This window comes from Triturus cristatus, chromosome 8 (genome assembly GCF_964204655.1).
Source record: "Triturus cristatus chromosome 8, aTriCri1.1, whole genome shotgun sequence".
In the NCBI taxonomy this organism is placed as follows: Eukaryota; Metazoa; Chordata; class Amphibia; order Caudata; family Salamandridae; genus Triturus; species Triturus cristatus.
Window position 1 is genome coordinate 1,485,742,640 of NC_140591.1, and position 19,939 is coordinate 1,485,762,578.

A 19,939-nucleotide genomic window follows, 5' to 3' on the forward strand; every position below is an offset into this window, starting at 1 on the left:
CTGTGTTGTTCCATTTCTTTTTTAATATGCCCCTTGGTAGATACATGTCAAAATTCATAACACAACTACCATCAGGGGTGCTGCCTGACATATCATTATAACAGACTACAATGTCAGTTCATTGAATATGGGCATGCATGATGAAGGTGTCATAGGCACATGAAAATCAAAGTATGATCAGGGTGCCATCACTGTGTGGCAGTAAGTTGGCTGTCAGGACCAAAATTGCAACAACCGGAGAAGGCACGTCCATGTTCAAGTGCATGGATCTGATTAAATGATGTATGACACCCCGCAGATAACCAACTCGGCTCCTGATGAATTTGGTCGAACATTAGTGAATATAATCTGGCTAGTATGACAAGGCCCATCCACTCAGAGTAGGCACAAAGCAGTAATGAGAACAATGCTGAGATCCACTCATCTGAAAAAGAAATTCAGTGCCCTTTGCAATCCATACCCTGTGTAACACGTGTCGTATGCATCAATGAGGAACTGAGGGGCATAGTCACAATTGGTTAGCGCCACCTGAACATCACGTTTTCCTATGTTCAGGTGGCACAATGTCCTTCACCATATTTACAAATTCGATTAATGCCACTTTGCGTGGCTTAACGCCACTTTATAAATATGGTACACTTTTACTCAGTTTTTGGCATCAAAGGGGTGTGCCACCGCAACACACATTGCTTTTTGAGGCTGTCCCAGATTTACAAGTATCTGGAAATCTGAGGCAGTGCCGAAAAACATACTTAGACCACGCAAAAGCAGGAGTTCGTTTGGCACACCAAGGGGAATGATTTTTATTTCTCCTTGTTTGTGCTTTTCTGCAGCACACGTAGAAAGAGCAAAATTCTATTATTGCTTATTTATGAGCAGGAAGGGACACCTTCCGGCATATAAACAACTATCCCTGCAATGCAAGCACACTTGCACTATGGTGCAAGGGTGTCTGTGTTGGTGCTAGGCGACTATTTTTTGCACCAGGGCAAGCAAAACTAAGAGGTGCGCCATATTCTTTTGAATAAGCCACATAACAGCGTTTTTTAAATCGTTCAGTGTGGCACTGCAAAATTTGCTGATGCGCTCCACCATTTCATCGTGCTTATGCCCCTGAAGTGAAATTTATTGTACCTTGATTGTCAACTGGATTACTCGTGTCAGCATCTAAGAGAGATCAGCAATAGCAATTCTCCATCTCATTGCAGAGGATGAACCCTCATCTCCTGACCAGCAGCCTGTCCCAAACTTCAGAGATAATGGGGATGATGACAACATTAATACCATTAACCAAGAAGCCTTTCAAAAAGTTCTGGACTCCATCGGGGCACCATCTCTGGACACTTGGTGGGTTAACAGTGTTGTGGGGTCTCCACATTCCGGCTTATCAGCCAACTGGCACCACCTGCCACACCACCCAGACCCCTGGACTCCAAGGACCCAGAGATTACCTTCCAATGCACTGCGGTAGGAGACCAGACAGAGTTGGTAGAGCAGGTGCTGGCGAGGATAGAGACAGTGGTGACCACCCTAGAGGGGTGTCTCACTCCCCCTAGAAGACTAGAAAAACAACAGTTCACGTGGACAATGCAATAATAAATAATATTTTTGTAGCCAGAATGGCAGACATGAACATTGACATAGAACGCCAAGAGCAAACCTTAATTCAGACAATAATAAATACAACCAACCACTTATTTTGTGAGAAAAATAATGACTGTATTGTAAATCATGTAAACTGTGCTCAGTGCTCCCAGTGAAGAAAGAACCAACAAAACATGTGAAAAACATTTTTTTTTATAAATTGAAGTTTTCTTAACCATAACAACAGCCATAAATTATTACATGATACATTTCACATGCCTACTTTCAATCAGGTAGGCTACAAAAATGGTTCTCTCTGAAATTTAGTTGACAGCGTTTAGATCCCTGAAACAATGTTTGGTCTCATCAGGGCAAAAGATACGAGGGACACCTAATGGAGTGATGAGTTAAAAGGGAGTTTATTCTCAAATAGGACCAAGCTGGGTACCTACTGAGGGAAGAAAGTTTGTGCAAAATTGGAATCAGAAAAATGTGCCAAAACAGGAAGATTCCTGCAATGCTAACCACATGGATATGTGTGAGCCAGGAGATGGGATTGCCTGGATCAAATGTCAGTGATAGGTACGTCTCAGGATTTTATGAGTAGAGTGAAACACACTGATCTGTGCATCTGGTCTGCATGCAGGCAACCAAAGCCACCCTTGCATAGAGGAAATTCAGGAATTCCATATGAGCAGGGTTGCCCTTGTCTTCTGGATATAAATCACTTCCCATAGAGGCACCTACTCTCTGCTCCATGGCCTCCAGCAGTCCCTGGTTGACATTGCTGCTGTCATAAGGCAGAGGCATGAACAAATCCCCTGCCAAGGTGGCACCAGTGGCGTGGCCAACCAGCCGACGGCAATAGGAACCATCTTGGAGTCCATGGAGTAAAAGCAGGAACCTCACTTTGCTGCAATGGCTGGCTACCACTGCAACATTGCTGCGGTATTGCAAAACCAGCAAATACTCCATGCTGCTGTGCTGCCTCATGTGTTGGCACAGTTGAATACTTCTGCAGGCACAGAATCCAAATCTTCTGCCCCTGATGTGTGTGTGCCTCCCTTGGCTGCTGCACTTACAACACTACCCTCACAGCAGACACTGCACATATCGGAGGAGGAAGAAGTGGATGGCACCTCTTCCCAAAGAAAATGTGTTGGTAGCAGTCTTCTGTGCCACATATCCAGTTTTACCTTTGCCCTGTGCTTATGAACATGCCATGGAATATCTGCTGCCACTGTCCTCATTTTGAATTCCCCTTGTTCACCATGACCATTTGCGGACTATCTATTTGGCCTATCCTCCCTAATGCCATTATGGTTATCCTCATTCAATCACTCTTTTGCTCCACATGTACTATGACATTTTCCCAACATGGACTCTGGACATCCACTGACTCTAAACATCCTTTGGGGTTGTTGTCCAATGAATGTTATCTGTGAGCCGCTTCAACATTTGCACATGTAAATATATGCACTTAGAACTTCCTGTGTGTTTTCTGTCTGTACGAGTCAGGACCAGGTTGACCATTGCCCATTCTGTGAGTCAAATACACCAACTACTTGCCGTAGGGACAGGTTTTTGTGGAGACAGTGGCAATGATATTAAGTTAAAGTGTAACATAATTGGTGAACACAATTTGTATGTTGACTAGCTAGTGCTTACTCAACTGTGCTTGCATGAAGCACAACTGGTATCATGCAGTCAATACTAATGGTGAATTAAGTCACCACACAAGTCCTGGGCACACGCATGGTTACTAGAAAACATACAACATTGGGCTGACAAACTATGAGTAGGTACTGGGCGGCAATCAGTGTATGAGTGCAAAAACTTACTTATTGGGCAAATGCTTTTGATCGCAACAATCCTCCAAAGCATGTTGCATGACGTACCCACACAGAGTTATTGCATGTGAACATGTAATTTACACTGTATACATTTCCTATCATAGTTGCCAAGTCCACTGCTCAATAATGTCTGATAGGTAGATTTTGTAAAGGCATAGCCAACCAGACAGATCCCTGTCCATAGATAAGACACCTACACACACATTTTGCCAAACACTGCTAGCAAAGACATGTGAATCTACATAACATTAACTGAGCACACATGCAAACTGCCATGCAGTAAATCATGATGTAGAACTGTATGTAGCAAATAATACAATTTAAAAGCTAAAAAATATATACCTACCTATCCTATACTAACTAGCTAATCTAAGCTAAACTACACTATCTTATCCTACCTACTATCTAAGACTATCTTAACTAAATCTACTTACTCTCCACATTTAGCACATGATACACATCAGTCCCCCACACCTCTTAAGACATGTCTTCACACAAGGACAACATAAACTACACCTAAACATCAACGAACTACACATTGAATCCTAAACAATCATATTTTTTGTATTTTTCAAAATGTTTAGATTTTTTAGTTTCTTATAATACATATGAAACACATCAACCTCCACCACTAAAAATCAAAAAGTATCCTTACCGACTAAAAATCTAACCCACCCCTATAAAACTCCTAAAAACACTATCCCTACACTAACATAAACTAAGCTGTAAAAACATTAGATACAATATTAGAACTATATACAGGGGGTAGGGCAAAAAAGGCTCCCTGTGGCTATGATTGCTTGGGTCTTCCCACTGACTGTTTGATCTTGTTTAGGAGAGTCAATGCTTGGTCCTTTTTGTTTTCTAAAACTGCTACATGCAACTTCAAATCTGAAATATCCTCCCTCATGTTCACTTCAAAAGAGCTAGACCCTCCTGTGGTCTGATGTGTGGGTCCAGGTAGAGTAACCTGCTGTTCGAGGTACTGGTTACTGATGTCTTGGCTGCATGCTTGTTGGAATGTCCATTCCTGACAGAGTTCCCTTTTTCAAGTATAGGTGGTCTGATTGGAAAGCTTTGCCACTTGTCCTGAGCTTAGTCCTTCTTGTACCTTCTTTTTATGGCCCTGTGTGCCTTTGCAGCATGTCTGAGGTTGTGGTAGCGGTCCTCTCTTTTGTTGTGCTGCCTCAGCTGTTCTGGGGTCATGTTGTCTGTTGATGCAATACGGATAACTGTCTGTCAAAGGGTTGTTAGGAACCAGTGGCAACTTCATAAAACATCATTATAATACCCAACAGCTAAGGTAGCAGTCCCTACAGCCTAAATTCCTCTTTCATCTTAAACTGACCATACATATGCCTATTATCTATCATATCAGATTTACTAAGCCCTATTTACAAAGGCTGGCCAATTGTTGCACAGTCAATTGCAACACCATGGCACATCTTAGTATGACCATCAGTACTTAGTATCCTTGGGTCAATGCTGTTTGTTACCCATGGAATAGTACACATGTCACCTTCATTGTAGATTAGTGCGCCCTCTGCATCCTGCAATGGCCATAATGCCATAGTCATTTGCCACTGTAAAATGTTCAATGTCTGCAAAGTTCATGTATTGTCTCACAACGTAGTGTAACTGACATCAGCATCAGTTTTGCATTTCATTGCATATCATTACTGAGCACTGTTGCTACCGGATACGCCGTAGAAATAAAAAAGGCGCTAGCAGTGGAATAGTGATGCTAAAGGGCTCTAGCGCCACTTTGTAGATATTGTGCAAAAAAAATTACACAGCGTTAAAAAAGTGACGCTGCACCAGTGTTAGCTCCTTGTCAATATGCTCCTTAGTTCAATGCACAAAAGATTACATTTGTAACCCAGCAGAACTCTATCCAAAACATAGTTAATTGGTGGCAATGCTTTTAAGTTACTAACAGTTCCTAAACATTGATCCAGGGACACCGTGGTATTCGGAAACAAATCTTCTTCATGTTCATTTCAACATGTGCATCCCGTTGCTCAACACATCTAAAAAAACAACACGGAATATGATTAAAGCATCGCAAATGCATATTACGAACAATGGAAGTAAAATGCACATTTCTAACATAGATCAAATTTAATCTAAACACCTACTTCTATGAGCTGCGCTAAGAGAGCATAGAAAGTAGAGCAACTTGCTTACCTCGTTTATAGTAGTCAGGGAGTCTGTGTTCCCTGTGAAGGTCAAACATGTGCTCAGCATCAGCATCAGCATCAATTGCTCCCAGGCTCGGTATCAGCTTTCAATAGCAAGCCTGATATGGTGACATTTTAGTAAATGTAACATTTTGGCATAATCTAAATGAGAGTCGATAAGGGCCATTAAGAGCCTGAATGATGTTGGAGCGGAAATGTTCAGGAACAAACTTGAACACTTGCTTCAAGAAGTTGAAATGGGAGAATGGAGCAGAAGCAATTGTTAATATTTGTGATTTTAGGTAAATTTACTCTTCAAAATAGACATAGAGAATTGTAGTAAATCAGAAAGGAGTACAATGAGGTTCTAAAGGAGCTGGCAACAATGTCAGACTCTAGATCAAGGAACAAAGCTAGACCCCAGACCAAGGGGAGCATTCTCATCCCTACCACCTCCATGAAATCCAGGACTTGGGAAATGTTCAGACTGGTTCAGTTTAAGCCCAAAGTGGTTTCTTACATCAATGGATAATCCACCTTATTTACTAGGTGTTGTCACCAAGAGATGTAATGGGGCCTTTACTTTCAGGTAAGATTAATGAAAGACATACTTTAAATGTATTTTGGGTGGCTGCTTGCATGTGAGAGTGTGTTTTGTGAGAGTTTATATGTGAAACTGTATGTTGATTCTATGTATGAAGATTCATGTGTCAGTGAAAGTGAGAATCAGTGACAGGTAATGAGTGGGAATGAGAATGAGGGAGTGAAATTAAGATTTGCAGCAAGTGAAAAAGAGTGGATGAGTGAGAATAAATGATAATGAGAGTAAGGAAGTATTAGTCGGTTTAAGTAGGAATGACTGACAATGAGTAACTCTGAGGAATGAATGCAAGTGAGTGTGAGGTAAAAAGTATGAGTGAGTCAGAGTTGGAATGAGTAAGAATGTATGAGAAGGAATAGGAAGGAGATTAGGAGAGTGTGTGAGAATGCATGATTGCAATTGAGAGAAAATGAATGGATGATTAGAGTGAGTGTGAGCAAGTAAATGTGAATGAAAATGTGGTGTTATGCTTGCAATCTGCAATTAACCTTGGCATATGAAAAGTAATTCTTAGCTTATAGCAGCATCTATGGCAAACTACTAGTCCTGTCATACTGGAGGCAATTCTTAGCATGACAGGTACTTGTGAAACAATTCAATCACCGGTGTACATGCGTTATTCTTCTCATATTGGGAACACATGGTAAAATATTGGCACATGGAGCATGCATGGAAAACTGTTGGCACTGGCATACTTGAGGATATATTTTATCATAAGGGTCACCTCTGGTAAAATAGTGGGTCTAACATATTGGAGGCAATTCTTGGCATAAGGGAGGCACACAGTATCATATGAGAAGAGGCACCCATGACGAAATGCTGGCCCTGGCAAAATAGAAGTTATTTTGGACATATAGATACCCATAGCACGTGGTTTTAAAAATAGGTCAAACTCTGGGGGATTATAAGATTTTATTGGCTTGGTACACCAAGAAAGGATTTGAATATTTGATAAGTGCCAAGAAAGACTGTGTACCTTTTTAGCACAATTATGTGAATACTGTGTTTATTACACTATGTGATCCCATTAAAAATATATATATATATTCTTGGGGATATCAATCCCAAAGTCCCTAAGAAGTGACTTGGCTGATGTATTTCACTTGCTTGCTACCACCACTTTTAAAGATCAGTTTAGCAGCCTGATATATGGGATATCTAAAACAGACGTTTGCCTGTGTTGTGCTGTTATATTAATCATGCAGTTATAAAGGAACTTCAGTGACGTCAATTATTGTAATACCAGTAGGTTTAAAGTCACATGACATCACTTCCTGTGATGATTTGGGGGCAAAGGTCATATGATATCTCTACCTGGAATACCAGTAAGCTCAAATGTACTTGATCTCACTCCCTCTTCTAGCATCTTGGTGAATTGACGACTATGAGCAGAGCTGGTTTACTTGTAATAGGGACATTTTGAGATGACATTTCCTGGAAAGCTATATTTTTAAAGGGTGTCTATACAATGAATGAAGCAGTACAAACACTAAGCAAATAGGGTTTGATTCTGCAGATTGATCCTTCCTAACATACGTAAAAAATAACCCATCCGCCTTATGACAGAAAGGATACCCCTCATGTTTGTGGTGGAGTAAACCATCCACTGAACTCTAAATCAAGCCCATAGTCTGATATATTTTATTGGGTCTTTACCAGCAATATTCAGTAAGACTATCATATATTTAGTGAAATACTATCATTACTGCTCAGCAAACCACTGCTACCAATGCTGATAAACACTACTACCAAGGGGAGCATTCTCATCCCTACCACCTCCATGAAATCCAGGACTTGGGAAATGTTCAGACTGGTTCAGTTTAAGCCCAAAGTGGTTTCTTACATCAATGGATAATCCACCTTATTTCCTAGGTGTTGTCACCAAGAGATGTAATGGGGCCTTTACTTTCAGGTAAGATTAATGAAAGACATACTTTAAATGTATTTTGGGTGGCTGCTTGCATGTGAGAGTGTGTTTTGTGAGAGTTTATATGTGAAGCTGTATGTTGATTCTATGTATGAAGATTCATGTGTCAGTGAAAGTGAGAATCAGTGACAGGTAATGAGTGGGAATGAGAATGAGGGAGTGAAATTAAGATTTGCAGCAAGTGAAAAAGAGTGGATGAGTGAGAATAAATGATAATGAGAGTAAGGAAGTATTAGTCGGTTTAAGTAGGAATGACTGACAATGAGTAACTCTGAGGAATGAATGCAAGTGAGTGTGAGGTAAAAAGTATGAGTGAGTCAGAGTAGTAATGAGTAAGAATGTATGAGAAGGAATAGGAAGGAGATTAGGAGAGTGTGTGAGAATGCATGATTGCAATTGAGAGAAAATGAATGGATGATTAGAGTGAGTGTGAGCAAGTAAATGTGAATGAAAATGTGGTGTTATGCTTGCAATCTGCAATTAACCTTGGCATATGAAAAGTAATTCTTAGCTTATAGCAGCATCTATGGCAAACTACTAGTCCTGTCATACTGGAGGCAATTCTTAGCATGACAGGTACTTGTGAAAAAATTCAATCACCGGTGTACATGCGTTATTCTTCTCATATTGGGAACACATGGTAAAATATTGGCACATGGAGCATGCATGGAAAACTGTTGGCACTGGCATACTTGAGGATATATTTTATCATAAGGGTCACCTCTGGTAAAATAGTGGGTCTAACATATTGAAGGCAATTCTTGGCATAAGGGAGGCACACAGTATCATATGAGAAGAGGCACCCATGACGAAATGCTGGCCCTGGCAAAATAGAAGTTATTTTGGACATATAGATACCCATAGCACGTGGTTTTAAAAATAGGTCAAACTCTGGGGGATTATAAGATTTCATTGGCTTGGTACACCAAGAAAGGATTTGAATATTTGATAAGTGCCAAGAAAGACTGTGTACCTTTTTAGCACAATTATGTGAATACTGTGTTTATTACACTATGTGATCCCATTAAAAATATATATATATATTCTTGGGGATATCAATCCCAAAGTCCCTAAGAAGTGACTTGGCTGATGTATTTCACTTGCTTGCTACCACCACTTTTAAAGATCAGTTTAGCAGCCTGATATATGGGATATCTAAAACAGACGTTTGCCTGTGTTGTGCTGTTATATTAATCATGCAGTTATAAAGGAACTTCAGTGACGTCAATTATTGTAATACCAGTAGGTTTAAAGTCACATGACATCACTTCCTGTGATGATTTGGGGGCAAAGGTCATATGATATCTCTACCTGGAATACCAGTAAGCTCAAATGTACTTGATCTCACTCCCTCTTCTAGCATCTTGGTGAATTGACGACTATGAGCAGAGCTGGTTTACTTGTAATAGGGACATTTTGAGATGACATTTCCTGGAAAGCTATATTTTTAAAGGGTGTCTATACAATGAATGAAGCAGTACAAACACTAAGCAAATAGGGTTTGATTCTGCAGATTGATCCTTCCTAACATACGTAAAAAATAACCCATCCGCCTTATGACAGAAAGGATACCCCTCATGTTTGTGGTGGAGTAAACCATCCACTGAACTCTAAATCAAGCCCATAGTCTGATATATTTTATTGGGTCTTTACCAGCAATATTCAGTAAGACTATCATATATTTAGTGAAATACTATCATTACTGCTCAGCAAACCACTGCTACCAATGCTGATAAACACTACTTTACTCATAAAGGGGCAGAACAAATACTTAAAAAGATGTTTATTTTAATGGGAGACTATATTCAGCCAGGCAACTACAGAACAGGTCGAACACTGGTTTCAGTAATAAAACAGTTGTCATATGTGGCAAATTAATCTTTACTACTGATATTGACTTGATCCTCATGTGATGTATATTCTTTGTACTTCTTAAGCTTTCAGTATAACATAAAATCCACAAATGATTTCATTGAGCAATGCTATGTTTTCGCTCTCTTTCTCCCACCTTTCCCCAGTGTTCACAATACATATTGAGAACATATAAGAAAAAACAAAAAGGTAAACAGGAACAACCATATTTAGAATTTCAGTCTTAAAACAAAGTCAAGGGTTGTGTTTTCAAGTCTTCTTTTGAAGGCCCTTGTACACAGCCGCTAGCTCCAGACAGTCTCTGTTTTACTTCTAGCGGAAGCAGTCTTGTGCAAGATCCGGTATTTACGCACAGACCATAATTAATTCTTGTCTCTCCTTCATATGCATGCCTAGGAACAGGCACTGTTTGACAGATTGTTTTTTCTTCACATGGGTGGAACAGAAAATGCACCTAAAAGTCACCATAGTTAAAGACAGTTCCGGTGTTTCCGTTTTATATTGCACATATTAACAATACCTGGGTTTGCAAGTGCCTACTCAATAAACTCCTTCTTTTGTGTGCAGCCACAATGCACACAAATGCCTCAAACATTGGCCTCCTAGTTAAAAAAAAAGGATTATTTGAGACCTGTACAACAGTCCCAGTGAATTTGTCTAGTCATTTCCTCAATCCCTTCTCATTCTACTTCCCTAAATTAGTAGCCACAGATTAAAACTAATAAGCACAAGCTGCGGGAGGGAGAGGTCTGGAGAATATTGTCTGTTTGTCATTAGCCTGGGAGTACCTTACAGCTGGCAATCAATGCCATTAGAGCTTGAGATGAGTGGGCCAACAACACAGGTAGATATCTCCATGCTCAGAATAATAGGTATTATAGCCTCAAATGCATACTCCAGATCCCAATATCTGTGCAGGAAACTGAAATAGGAGGAAAGCTCTAAAAATCACTGAAAGAGTGAGGCATAAATATCTCTCCTCTAAAATATCTGGTTAAGAGAATTCACTCCTGAGGACTAACACAATGTTATTGCTAAGATCAAACATTTCTTCCATTTTTCAGAGCACTTTAATACCTTGCTTCCGCAGGAGATCAGCTGCCACACCGTACTGTCTCAACCTAAATACCAGGTTTAGCAAAGGATACTTCTTACAATTGGAATGGTCTCACCTTTCCTAAAACAAAGGGCATGGGGTACATCTAAGCGATATGAGCTATTTCCCACCAGTAATTTTTAATTTCTAGCACTGAAGTCATAGAATGCTCTGTCAAGACCGGGCATGAATGTTTTTTTTATAGGACAGCAACCTCTTTAAGATTAAGGTTGGTATCAGCACATCAGCATGTAGTTCAGACAGAATGGTGCCTTACATTAAACTCACATCAGACACTGTTTAATAAATGGGAGCACATACCCTAATGGCTATTTTATTTGACAGGCTAAAAAGGTAAAAATATGCATTTCAAGTCTGCTGTTTTGTTTTGACAAAGTCAAGAAGAGTTGGGTTGAGGGAATTAAATAGCATCACCACTAGGCTGGTGATCGTATTTTAAGAGGCTCTTTTGCATGAAGTTATACAAGACCAAGGTGATGGATAGTGTCTGCCAAGTGACATCTGGCATCATTGCATATTTCTCATGCAATCATATTTTAAAAGTGCTTTGCGCCACCCTAGTGTTAGTTAAAATATTACGAAAATGGTAAAAGTGTTAGTTAAAATAATGCAGAAATAGTAATATTGTCCGCATCTTGCCATTGTGTACCCAGGGAGAAGCCCCCCAGGAAATGGTGTGATACAGCACTACTTCCAACACTGTGGCTGTAATTTGTCACTTCACTTCTCTTAAATGCAGGCCTGAGGGCTCTAACATGCCCCTCTCATTGGTAGGGGGTGGAGGAGAGATCTAAGAGAAGAATATCCTCATGAGCGGGGTGTGGAATCAGCAGAAAAGTTAAAAAACAGATTTGATTAGTTGTATGATGTAAATAATATGACATCAAATCTCTGGGTGTAGTTCAAATTAGAGTATTTTACCTAAATGGAAATATTAGTTCTAAATTCATGAAGCCCATAAGAATTGTAGATGTGAAACCGAATGTCCTGTAGTTGGAAAGTGCTCAGACCTGAAGCATTGGTAGGGTGTGTAATGTGTCTAATTCTCATTCAGCACAGGATGCATCTACATTCCCCCCCCCCATGTCCTCTCTGAGAATTGAATAAGGAGGTCAATAAAGATATCTCCTAATTGTACAAATCTACAATGCCAACTTAAAATAAATCACAGCTTTGTGAAACATTATTTTATTATTTCTAACACACCTACCCATGGCCCATTCCATCCATTACCAGAGGAGATGTAATAAAGTGATATATTCCATTAGAATTCAATACATTGATCTCCATTCTTTTTAATTCTTCATGGTATTTTCCTTTACTTGGTACTCATTCCTCATGTCATGTCCCTTTGCCTCCTTTATATATCCAGTTGTTTTCCCTTATTAGATTACTTCTGGATTGTGGCAGCATGGAGGCAAGAAGGTAATATGGTTTGGAGAAGTTGTCTCACTGTTTATAATCAATGTCCTCCCATCTATTTTCTTGATGACAACATTTATTTCAATTTCCTTCAAATATAGCACAGTTTTAGAAATACTTGTGATCACAAAGGAGAAGTTAATCATGTCCATGGTACGCAACTAGGTTCACATTAGCTTATTTTCTGGAAGGTGTCAAAAATTAAGAACCACAGAATAAATAAACTAGCTCTTCAAGACAAAACAATTGATGTAAGCAATGCACACATGAGCTTGGCACAAATCTAGCATTATATGTGACGTGACATTTCTGAAAGCCCCAGTTTAGTTTGCACTCCTTAATCTCTGCTCACATAAAGCATCACTGCAACAATGTGTTAACAAGACAGCCCTTCCAAGGACGATAAGGACACAACTTTATATATTTGTGACTTAGGCTGTATTTCGAATCTTGAACTATAAGAAAACCTGCAATATTGAATACATGCAATGTTGTGATTATAGGTTCATGTGTTAGCATCACAATCTTTCCAATAGCATGACATTATTTGCATTTTAATCATTTTTGCCTTCACGCATAAGTACAGACAGAGGAAAAGAGGGGTGAGCGAGGCAGGGAGAAAGATGACATAGTGAATGTTAAGTTAGATTAAAAAAATAGATATAGATATGTAGTTAGAACGTGATGTAGAGAAAGGGAGAGTCAGAGGTAAAAGTAGGCACGGTGAGGGAATGAGGATCTGTATTCATTCTGCAAGAGCACAGCATTTAATAAACTCAGTAACCAATCAATTAATCCAAATACGATTTCCGTGCCACAGGTCAATAGATCTTTAACATAAGTGAGAGTGAACAGGAGCTGTAAATAAATCAGATATTTATTTGAGTATAAAAATGTTTAATCTTTACTGGACATTAAAATGCATCTAATGAGTATTAATCATTGTTATTAATAATCACAAATAATAGCAGAAATATTCCATTCAGCATGTTCCATAAAGGGAAAGTCCCTATTCTAAGTTGGTCAGGAGGAATTAAGAGAAAAGTGTCATAAAGAGCCATCAAGAGTTCCAAAATAAAGAAGTTAAATCATGAAACTTCAGCATCAAATATTATTAAAGCAGAACTTCTCATACAGAAAGATTCATAAAACTCAGTAGAATCTTAGAGCAGTGTAGAATCTGGCAGGTAAATGGAAAGGGCCTCTCTGTCTCTGATGGTTTCTAACCACTCCAAATCATTCACAGATAAATATTCATGTTCAGCTGAGTCTTTTCTCTTTCTTTTCCAATTCTACCTCCCTTTCAGCCTTACATATTCTTTGATATTTTCACTTAATTCCAGACCTCTCTTCTTTTGTCTGTTTCTTTCTCAGTTTTTTCATCTCTCTAAAATATGTTGATAGCTTCGTATATTCCTAATGAGGTCAGGAAACAAATAACAACAATTAATACAGGTACTGATATTGCTCAGAGGATTACATGTCCAGCAGTTGTGATCCTTTGGGCAATTGCAGAAATTCCTTTTGTAAAACTTTTTAAAACACTAGTCACTTCCAATGGTTCTCTATCAAGCTTCAAGTGAGAAATATTCCTTGCATATTCTGTGATTTTTCTACTTTCATCCGGAGGAATGTATGTGCAGCTCTGCTGTAATTCTAATATCTTGCAGACTCTGCATGTCTCTGCAAGCAAAATGTTTTAAATTATATCGATTTTGTAAAGCTATTGGTCTAAAAGTTAATGAGATATCCAGAAACTACAATTCTTCACATTGCTGCAGTTCTTCACTCCTTACTTTCTCTCCTTGCTGCTGTGCCTCCCTAGATGTTGCTCCTTGTACTTGCACAACATGCACAACATGCACAACTTGTGGTACAGTCACCAGTGTTTTTGGTTCTGGATCATATCAAACTATTTCTTTAAATGGATCTTTTGTTCTCTGGGGATGGGAGGCATGCACCCAGTTTGGGGTCTGTAATGGGCACAAGAGCATTTCCAGGTTCAGGAGGCAACCTAATGGAGTGACCCATCAACACTTTATGCAGCGCTAACCATGTCTTTCTCTCAGGTGTACTTCGAAGGCTCATCAACGCAAAAGGTAAAGCATCCGGCAATTTCAATGAAGTGCATGCACAGACTTTTGACAACTGGGACTTTATGGTTCCATTTAGTTGCTCTACTATACCAGATGCCTCTACAATGCAGTTGCTGCTCCACTTGTTATGCTGCAAACAACATATTTAGGATCTCATTGTTAAAATGAGTCCCTTGATCTGGCTCCAGAGAAACCGACATTCTGTACCAGGGTGCTAACTCCCTCAACAGTAATTTGGCTACAGTGAGACTGTCATTTTTTCATGTTGGATATGCCTCTACTTATCTAGAGAAAATGAAAACTCTAACCAAAATGTATCTCAGCCCATTACAAATTGGCATCTCAATGAAGTCCATCTGTCTCCTGTTGAAGGTACCACCTGAGCTTCCTACATGACTCAGTCTAACTGATGTTTTTTTCCCTATATTCATCTGTTGGCATGTTACACAATGGTGACACAATAATTTTGCAAGTATAAATATCCTAAACCTGGGGTTAAACCAGTTTTGTTTTAACAACCTAACAATATTTTGCCTTTCTAAATGTGTGAGACCATGGAAGTGTTGTGTCATGGGAGATAGTAAACTGTCTGGCAACACTGGTCTCTCAACTGCTAAAATCCAAATGTCATTTGCATTTTTTTCACATCCTGCTTTAATCCAACCATGCTGTTCTGCCTCTGAAACATTTGAATTCTTCCCATGTATTAGCTAATGACTAGGCCAGGGCAGAGTTTGCTGGGTTTTAGTTTGCGGAGCTCCACAAAATGCCACAAAAAATCTTCCTCGCTCCACATAGTTCTGCCTGTAGCGGAGTCTGTTAAGTGGCGCTGCTCACACTGATTTTAAGTATTGAGAGTTTGTCCTGTGCTGTAAAATCAGCTCAAATGACACTATACATCACGCCAGAGGGTGCTGCTGCTTTCTGTCACTCAGGTAAATTATTTACTTGAGCAGCAGCTTCCTCAACGCGATTGGCAGATTTCTCAATGAGAGCTGTCGCCATCTGCAGCGACCGCCCACAATGAGAAATACTTGCCGGCAAGAGCTCTAGCACATGACTTTTTATTGTAAGCCCTCGCCAACTTACCGTTGGTGAGCCGCTCAAGAGAAAAAAACTCTGCTCTGCAGCACTTCACAGAGTTTTTGGAACTCCGCACGGAGCGCAGAGTGGGCATAACTCTGCAAAATCCGCCTGCAGAGCCGAATTCTTTGTGCACCTCTACTACTGACATCAACATCGAAAAGACAGTTTCCTCTTCGAATTCATCTGTGAATGTTCCATTAAATGTACAGGCCACAATTGTGCAATAACGTGTTACCTCATTGGCATACCTGTTTCAGACGATACCATAACTATTGTCACTTCTGTGAGCTGCACATTAAACCCCAGAAACTTCAGGTGGGAGGTGCAACGCTTCTAGCAGTCTCCTCACTGTTCGCCATTTCTAATTGGTGATCTAGATAATGTAATGGTTTGAAGTGTTAGCAGCCAATCAGATCTCAGGACGAGATCAGGAGGGGTCATGGATCCTTTAAACAAAAAGGTTTGCTTTCTGGACCAGCAGCTTCCTTACTGCCAAATTTGGTGCAATTTCATTGAGCAGTTCGGGCTGTAGTTCATATCTAAAATCTCTATGTGAATTAACATTGGGAAAACGCATTTTGGGACCCCCTTTTCCTGGGCCTCTGCTTGATAGATCACCACGAAACTTTGATGATAGCAGCTGGAGAGAGCGTCATACTAGTTTTGAAAATATCTCGAGGATTCATTGAATGATGCGAAAGTTATTGGCAAATGAAAAGATGCTCTTCCTATGGTTACTATAAGTCTATGGATACTATAAGTTATCGTTCCTATGGATTCGATAAGTTATATATATGTACATTACCTAATGGACAACAAAATTGCAATATATGTAGACATAAAAGTGTGATATCGATATTCAGTCACTTGGCAGCAAAGAATAATATTTTACTGGGGTGCAAGAAAAATTGTACTCTAGTTCGATGTGCAGTCATGCATTTCAACATTGTACAAGTACCACACTAGTGTAGTGCAAGAATTTTTGGTGTGCAATCATGCATTTAAATTGTGTAACCAAAACAATTAGAGCCAATGCAAGTTTGCAAATCCCCTTGCCACACGTCTTCTTTTTATGGACTGTTTAAGTATTTTTTCTTTGTTCATCACCTTGTATTGGTGTTTATGGGACATCAAGCACAGCATTGTAAACTGAGGCCATGACGAAGACCGGTCTGGATTGAAACGTGTTGCCATTAAACTTTATTAAAACTGACACCCTGCGTGCGGGCTGCTTAATCTTGTGCGCTTACGAGATTTATCTTTGAAATTGTGAGCAGGACTTGCACCTGTTCCCCTGCACCTTACCCGTATGATGGACGTGGCAGGGCTATTGTGGGAACTTTTGTGAAAGATAGATATCTGTGTGTTTGTGTGTGTGTGTGTGTGTGTGTGTGTATATGTGTATATGTGTATATATAAATGTATATATATATCAATAGTGCACTCTCCACGCATCCACCTTGCTTTTGCTTTCCGGCGGGAACAAAGGAGAAACGGCCCTTCACGGCTCAGGCAGGAAGATTTTTATTTCAGTAAACTCTCCCTCTGCGACGCGTTTCGAGCACTGAGTGCCCTTGATCACACAAAGAACTTAGCGTCCACCATTGTTTTTAACTATTGCATCGTGAATCACATGACCATCACCAACGGACATAGTAGAAATACTTCCCTTAATACAACATTGATTGTAGCGAGGTTGATGTTACATTCATTTGGTGAATCAATTAATTTGTTATGATCACTTGTTGACATTTCTAAACTGCATAAATGCAATTTTGTGAAGCATATCTTAGCAGGTTATATAAATATATATAAATACTTTTAAAAATATATATATGAAATATTTTATATAAATAATTATTATAAAACCATTTCAAATAACATCAAAGGGCATTGCCGCTTGTAAACATAATGAATAAATATGTAAACAAACTACTGTGCAAAATATAGCAAGATGTGCAAACATTTGCAAATTTAAATTTCCCCTATCCCTGCTTTTGTGCACCAATATGCTTCCTTATTTTACATAACTTTATTTCTGCATAAATGCTTAACAGATTCGACCTCGTTAATCAGCTTATTGTAACAAATTTGAGTTTCTAAATAAAGTCCGATTTTGCTTCTTCTAGCTACTATCTAAACAGTGAGTTAACTTTTTTTATTTTCTTTAATATATTTTTATGTGTGATCAAAATTTAATTTGTACACACCCCTCACTGTTTATTGCTATATCCCCTTAATGTGCAAAAACAATTTTATAGATCATATGAAATACAAAAAATATATATATTTTTTAAAAGAGTGAAAACATTATTATTATAGAGGGGAAGGATGATGCAGTGCTTGACTTGTAAAATGCTAAAAAGAGAAACAAATAAATAAATGAATAAGTGAAATGTATACCTATCTAGATCTATGACTTTTCGAAGAACTGGGTACTCATCTAGTAAGCTTAATCAATTAGAACTTGATGCATCAAGGTTATCTATTCCTAGACATGTTATTACACCAATATCTCATTTATGTATCATTTATAAGTAGTTATACATGTCTTCAGTGGTATTCAACCCATTTGGACTTTTGCTGTCCAGTTCTAAAATCATGCGCGTTTCTAGTTTTCTTAAAAGTTTCTCTCTATTGCCTCCCCTACGCAGGGGGCTTACTGCATTAATGACATAGTATGAGAGACAACTCAACTCATTGTTGTGAGCAGATTTAAAATGTCTGGCGACTGGATATGCACTGTCATTGTTCACGATTGCTCTGAGGTGCTTAAAATTCTGACGTGCACCAGCAGCTTAGTGCTACCCACATAGCGCAAGTTACAAGTGCACGTCAAAACATACACAGCATACTCAGTCTTACATCCAGAACTACCTTCAATCATGACAGGGATATCGGAAAAAGGAGTTTTGTAATGGGTTGTATTGACGCCAAATTTGCAGGCGCGACATGATGAGCATTTATGAACACCTGCATTGGGTTTGAGCCATGTTTTGGCCATGTTGAGTTCCGGACTTATTTTTACTAGTTCAGTTCTCATAGATCTAGATTTCCTATATGTGATGGTAGGTAACTCAGGTAATCTACTGCCGAGAACCCCATCAGTGAGTATAATGGGCCAGTTCTTCTTAATGATTGACTTTACTCTCCTCTCTTGTTTACTAAATGTAGTAATGATGCGTGGACTCTCTTCTTCACTAATAACAGTTAGCTCTTTGGGGGCTAGTAAAGATTCTCTGGGTCTATCCTCTGTTTTTTTCAAAGCTCTTGAGAGTGTAGAATCACTATATCCTCTCTCTTTTAGTCTCACTATCATGTCTTTAGAACATTTCTCATATTCCTGTTGGGAGCTACAGATACGTTTGAGTCTTAGTAGCTCACCAAACGGGATGCTCTCAATCAAGTGTTTGGGATGTTTACTACTAGCGTGAAGTATACTATTCCCAGCTGTAGTTTTTCTAAACAATGTAGTTTCTAGTATACAGTTGTTAATTGATACTTGTACATCCAAGAAGTCCACTTTATCTCTACTAATGTTGGATGTAAAATTAAGATTACTAGAGTTGTTGTTTAGCGTGTCGACAAACTCTTGTGCACTTGCCTCATCACCATCCCATACACAAAAAACATCATCAATAAATCTCAGCCAGTGATGGACATGGTATATACTAAGTATATTCCTCAGGACTTGTTCTTCCCACCAGCCAACATGCAAGCATGCGTAGCTGGGGGAGAAACAAGATCCCATAGCCACGTCCCTTTCTTGTTTCTAGGTATCTTTGTTAAACATAAAGAAATTGTTATTAAGGCACCAGGCAGTCAGTTCACATAACATTTTGTTGTGACTATAATATTCACACGGTCTTTTGCTCAAAAAATGACTGACAGCTTTTAGTCCTGCTGCATGTTCGATGCTGGTGTATAGTGATTCAATATCTAATGTTAAAAGACACCAGCCATCTTCCCATTGAATTGTATTTATCTTGTTTAAAAAGTCTCCAGTGTCTTTCACATAGCTGGGTAGACTTTTAACAAAGTCCTGTAAATAAAAATCAATGTACTGAGAGATATGTTCACTAACACTGTTGATTGCAGATATTATTGGTCTTCCGGGTGTTGGGGTGATCATTTTATGGATTTTAGGTATTAGATACAAGATAGGAATCACTGGGTGCTCAATATGGAGATAGTCAAATGC